This window comes from Trichechus manatus, unplaced genomic scaffold (assembly GCF_000243295.1).
Source record: "Trichechus manatus latirostris isolate Lorelei unplaced genomic scaffold, TriManLat1.0 scaffold00236, whole genome shotgun sequence".
Lineage (NCBI taxonomy): Eukaryota > Metazoa > Chordata > Mammalia > Sirenia > Trichechidae > Trichechus > Trichechus manatus.
In genome coordinates, this window is record NW_004444172.1 from 180,608 (window position 1) to 187,104 (window position 6,497).

At 37.8% G+C, this 6,497-nt stretch overlaps 1 pseudogene; it reads left to right on the forward strand.

Moving 5' to 3' along the window:
- Nucleotides 1-3,533: 3,533 nt before the first annotated feature.
- LOC101341536 (olfactory receptor 5I1-like) lies at nt 3,534-4,418 on the forward strand (annotated as a pseudogene).
- Nucleotides 4,419-6,497: the final 2,079 nt, after the last annotated feature.

The following is a 6,497-nucleotide window of genomic DNA, read 5'->3' on the forward strand; positions in this document are numbered from 1 at the left end:
CAAGGAAAAACAATAAAACACGTGGAAATTGAACAACACCTTGCTCAAAAACTAATGGGCTATAAAAGAAATGAAGGATGGAATAAAGAAATTCACAGAATCAAATGAGAATGAAAATGCATCCTAGCAGAACATTTGGGACACAGGAAAAGCAGTGCTCAGAGGTCAATTATAGCAATAAATGCATATATCCAAAAAGAAGAAAGGGCCAAAATCAAAACATTAACCCTACAACTCGAACAAGTAGAAAGAGAGCAGCAAAAGAAGCCCTCAGGCACCAGAAGAAAACAAATAACAAAAATTAGAGTAGAATTAAATGAAACAGAGAATAGAAAAAACAATTGAAAGAGTTAACAATACCGAAAGCTGGTTCTTTGAAAAGATCAACAAAATTGATAAACCATTGGCCAAAATGACAAAAGTAAGAGAGGGTAGGAAGTAAATAACCCAAGTAAGAAATGAGATGGGCGATATCACAAAAGACCCAACTGAAATTAAAAGAATCATAACAGAATACTATGAAAAATTGTACTCCAAAAAATTTGAGAATTTAGAGGAAATGGACAAATTTCTAGAAACTCACTACCTACCTAAACTAAAACAAACAGAGATAGAACAACTAAATAAACCCATAACAAAAGAAGAGATTGAAAAGGTAATTAAAAAACTCCCAATAACAAAAAAAAAGCCCTGGCCCGGATAGCTTCACTGGAGAATTCTACCAAACTTTCAGAGAAGAGTTCACACCACTACTACTAAAGGTATTTCAGAGCATAGAAAAGGATGGAATACTCCCAAACTCATTCTATGAAGCCAGCATAACCCTGTACCAAAACCAGGTAAAGACACCACAAAAAAAGAAAATTACAGACCAATATCCCTCATGAACATAGACACAACAAAACTCCTCAACGAAATTCTAGCCAATAGAATTCAGCAACATATCAAACAAAATAATTCACCACGATCAAGTGGGATTTATAGCAGGTATGCAGGGATGTCCCAACATTAGAGAAACAATTAATGCAATCCATCACGTAAATAAAACAAAAGACAAGAACCACATGATCTTATCAGTCTATGCAGAAAAGACATCTGACAAAGTCCAACACCCATTCATGATAAAAACTCTCAGCAAAATAGGAATAGAAGGGAAATTCCTCAACATATTAGGGACATTTATACAAAGCCAACAGCCAACATCATCCTAAATGGAGAGAGTCTGAAACCATTCCCCCTGAGAATGGGAACCAGACAAGGATGCCTTTTATCACCACTCTTATTCAGCACTGTGCTGGAAGTCCTAGCCTGAGCAATTAGGCTAGAAAAAGAAATAAAGGGCATCCAAATTGGTTAGGAAGAAATAAAAGTATCTCTATCTGCAGATGATATGATCTTATGCACAGAAAATGCCACAGGATCCACAAGAAAACTACGGGAACTAGTAGAAGATTTCAGCAAAGTATCAAGATACAAGACAAACACAAAAATCAGTTGGATTCCTCTACACCAACAAAGAGAACTTGGAAAAGGAAATCACCAAATCAATACCATTTATAATAGCCCCCAGGAAAATGAAATACTTAGGAATAAACATAACCAGAGACTTAAAAGACCTATACAATGAAAACTACAAGACACTACCGCAAGAAACCAAAACAGACCTGCGTAAGTGGAAAAATATACCTTGTTCACGGATAGGAAGACTCAACATTGTGAAAATGTCAATTCCGTCCAAAGCCATCTACAGATACAATGCAAGCCTGATCCAAATCCCAAAGGCATTTTTTAAGGAGATGGAGAAACAAATCACCAAGTTCATATGGAAAGGGAAGAGGCCCCGAATAATTAGAGCATTACTGAAGAAGATGAACAAAGCGGGAGTCCTCACATTACCTGATTTTAGAACTGATTATACTGCCACAGTAGTCAAAACAACCTGGTACTGGTACAACAACAGATACATAGAGCAATGGAACAGAATTGAGAATCCAGATGTAAATTCATCCACCTATGAGCAGCTGATATTTGACAAAGGCCCAAAGTTCATTAACTGGGGAAAAGACAGTGTCTTTAACAAATGGTGCTGGCATAACTGGATATTCAAGTGCAAAAAATGAAGCAAGACCCATAGCTCACACCATGCACGAAAGCTAACTGAAAATGGATCAAAGACCTAAGTATAAAATCGAAAATGATAAAGATCATGGAAGAAAAAATAGAGACAACGTTAGGAGCCCTAATACATGGTATAAACAGAATACGAACCGTAAGTAACAATGCACAAACATCAGAAGAGAAACTAGATAACTAGGGGCTCCTAAAAATCAAACACTTATGCTCATCAAAATACTTCACCAAATAGTAAAAAGACAGCTTACAGACTGGGAAAAAATTTTTGGCTACAATAAATCCGATCAGCGTCTAATCTCTAAAATCTACAAGATACTGCAAAACCTCAACAACAAAAAGACAAATAACCCATTTAAAAAATGGCAAAGGATATGAACAGCCACTTCAGCAAAGAAGACATTCAGATGGCTAACAGACACATGAGGAAATGCTCACGATCATTAGCCATCAGAGACACGCAAATGAAAATTACAATGAGATACTGTGTCACCCCAACAAGTCTAGAATTAATGCAAAAAACACAAAATAATAAATGTTGAAGAGGTTGTGGAGAGACTGGAACACTTATACACTGTTGGTGGGAATGTAAAATGGTACAATCACTTTGGAAATCGATTTAGTGCTTACTTAAAAAGCACAGAGCACATACAGCACTTCACCAAAGCATCAGCCTAGGTGAGTGATTGTTAACCAAAATCCTGTTGTTCTATGTTAGCTGAGGTGTTCTCTGCAAAGGATTGAGGCAACCTAAATAAGTGTACGTTTTCCTTTGCACAAAAGTGTCATCCTGGTCGCTATGAGTCAAAAGGGCAAAGGGTTTGTGTTTGGTAACCAAGCTCTAGGCATGTGAGGCCACATCATTCCAGAGGTGGCAACTTCCCCTTAGATCCACCAACACACTGTAGAGACAAGCAGTGGCCCAGCTGAGGGAGGCAAGATTGTAGGGCATTACAGGGAGTTTGTGTGACTGGAGTACAGTGAATGAGGGGAGAACAGATTGCATCAGACAAGACTGGAGATGGAGCAGCTGGTAAATTGGCTTGTGCACAGATAAGGGCAGAAATGAAAGAAACAGTGATTAATATGGTAGGGGGCGTTGAGTGGACTGGACAGAGGTGAGATGTTTAGTTGGGAAATTTTGTATGCACAGAGTGTGGTGGAGGAGAGAGTTGGAGAATTAAGGATGAAGCCCAATTTTAGAGTCAGCAACCAGCTTGAGCATGGTGCCATTTAATGTGGGAACAAGTAGCTTTAAGGAATGAGAAGTGGCACTCTTGGCAGTTTAGCTAAAAACATATATAAATTTCTATATTTGCTAAAATATTCGAAAACCTATCCATTATGTTGGATTAACTGCAGACATGACTAGGTGCTATAAGGATGCAACAGTAGATTTTAGAATGATTGGTCTATTTATTTTGGCACTTTAATTTGAATTTTATTTTTTTGTCAATGTCCAGGTTATTATTTAACACTGTCATCATTACTCTGTCACTTCTCCAGAAACCAAGAAGAACTGCAAACAGATGGAGGAAGTGAATGGCACAGTGAAGACTGAGTTCTTCTTCCTGGGATTTAGTGACCACCCAGAACTTCAGAGACTTGTTTTTGCTGTGTTCTTTTCCATCTACTCTGCGACGCTCATGGAGAAACTTGGGATGATTTTATTAATCACAATCAGTTCCCACCTGCACACCCCTATGTACTTTTTACTCTGCATATTGTCTGTCATAGATACATGTTACTCTTCTGTTATTGCTCCCAAATTACTTGTGGACTTGGTTTCTGATAAGAAGACAATTTCTTACAATGGGTGTGCTGCACAGTTCTATTTTTTCATTTCTTTGGTTGATACAGAATCTTTCCTCTTGGCTGCCATGGCTTATGACCGGTACATAGCAATCTGCAACCCACTGCTTTATACCATTATTATGTCCAAGAGAATTTGTTGCCAGCTTGCAGTGGGAGCATTTCTGGGGGGCACCATGAGCTCCATTATTCACACCACTAACACCTTCCATCTCACTTTCTGCTCCAAAGAAATTAACCATTTCTTCTGTGATGTCTCCCCACTGTTTTCACTGTCCTGCGCTGACACCTATATGCATGGCATAGTTTTGGTGGTCTTTGCTAGTTTGTTTGAAGCGATATGTCTTCTAACATTTCTTCTGTCATATGTCTTCATCATAACAGCTCTGGCAGCTCTCCTCAAGATAAGTTCTGCTGAGAGAAGAAATTTATGGTTTCTCACTTGTGCTTTCCGCCTGATCGTTGTCACTGTCTAAACAGCTTCCCTGGTGTCACCAGTGTTCTTAACATACTACTATGTAAGCAATTGTCAATGTATAAACTTCTTAGTTTGGAAAATAGTTCTCTGGCACTGAAGCATGGCTATTAGGAAAGAAGTTCAGTGCACGATACTGGCCCCAAAGAGAACCAGAGTCTCTCAGTATCCATGGTGCTGGAAACAAGACTAGCAGAGCCTATGAGTTTATAAGAATATCACTGTTCTTATCAAGGCAGCACATTTTTAGTAACATAAAGGATCATTATTTACTGAAATAGTCTGTGAAAATTGGTGTGATTATTTTACAAACATAATGTGAAAACGTACTGTGTGCAAGAAATTGCTAGAGATATAAAAATAATCATGACTATTCTGTTGCATACAATCTCATACTGAATAGACTATGTATGGGGTACATTCTAAGGTACAATATGCACATAGATATTTGTCAAGTAATAAATTGTACAGCAAATTAATTTTCAGAAGCGTCCCTGCAGCCAGAACACTGACCAAAAAAGAGAACATTATCACCTTTTTGGAGACTGTCCATGGGCTCCACCTTGAACTATTTAGAAGTGAAATCATATAGTTTTTATGTTTTTATTTCTGGTTTCTTTTGCTCAGCAATACGTTTGTGAGATGTCTCCATGTTGTTACAGTTACTGGTAGTTTATTCATTCTCCTTGCCGAGTAGTATTCTAATGTACTAATGTACCATACATTATTTATCTAATCCAGTGCAGGGGTAGGTAAACTATGACCCATAAGGTTTAACTGGAACACTGTCCCCTCATTCATTTATGTATTATTGCCTATTCCCGTTTTGTCAAATGAGGGCAGATATGAGTGGCTGTGACAGAAACTTTACGGACTCCAAAGTCTAATATATTCTATCTGACTCTAAGAAAATGTTAATCAATTCATTCTTTAATGTTTTGATAGAAATTTGAGTTGTTACTTTTCTGCCATTCAGACAATGTGACTGTTAATATTTTCGTACATGTCTTATGGTAAATATTCACTTATTTATCTTTGGTATAAAGTTAGAAACGGGATTTTGAGTCACAGGACATGTATATGTATATAGGTATTGCCATACAGTTTTCCAACGAGGGATGCCAATTCCCACTTCCTCTATCAAAGTGTGAGCTACGTTTGCTCCACATCCTTACCGGTATCCGATATTGTCCATCATTTTCATTTTCACCATTCTGTAGTTGAGTTATGTTACTGCTTTGAAGTCTACTTTTTATTTATCTGAGCACAAATAAAGTTGGATAACCACTTTTTTTTTTTTTTATTACAAAGTGCACATAAAAGTGTGAATGCAAACTAGGAGGTCAATCAAAGGAGCGATTTTTAAAGGCATTTGGCTTTTTATAACTTATGGTATTAGCTGATTTCATTGTCACAGCCATATCAGATCAACCAGCCTAGAGGTGCAGTGTAGTCCTTTTGTAGGAAGATTAAGTCATTCATCTTTTTTTTTTTTTTAATATCTTCAATATTGGGGATGGGTACACAGCAGTAGAATCTTATATAGGTCCCTCGGTGGCACCAACTGTTAGCACTTAACTGCTAGCCTAAAGATTGGAGGCTTGAGCCCACTCCACAGCACCAAGGAAGAAAGGCCTGGTGATCGGTTTCCATAATGATTACTGTTAAGAAAACCCTATAGAGCAGTTCTACTCTGTAACACATGGGGTAACCATGATTTGAAATCAACTTGGCAATGGGTTTGTTTTGTTTTGTTTTGGGTTTAGAATCACAGACACAAAGAGACAGAATTTGCCAGCTGAAAAGAACCATAGAGATAGTCTATTCTGATACTATCTTTTTCATGGTGAAAACTGGGGTGTGTGAGGGTGACTTATGAAATAGCATAATGATTTAGAGTGGCATTGCATCCCTGGCTCCTAGCATGTTTCTGGGGAGGATTTACTAGGAAGGTTAAAAGCTGCTGTCTCCATCTTTAAAAGAGCACCTCCCACTTATTGAGTCACTGAGCATTATTACTGCTCTTTTTTTGCAAATGCAGTTAACCAGCCCCTATCAAAAGTTTGTATCAGTCTGTTTG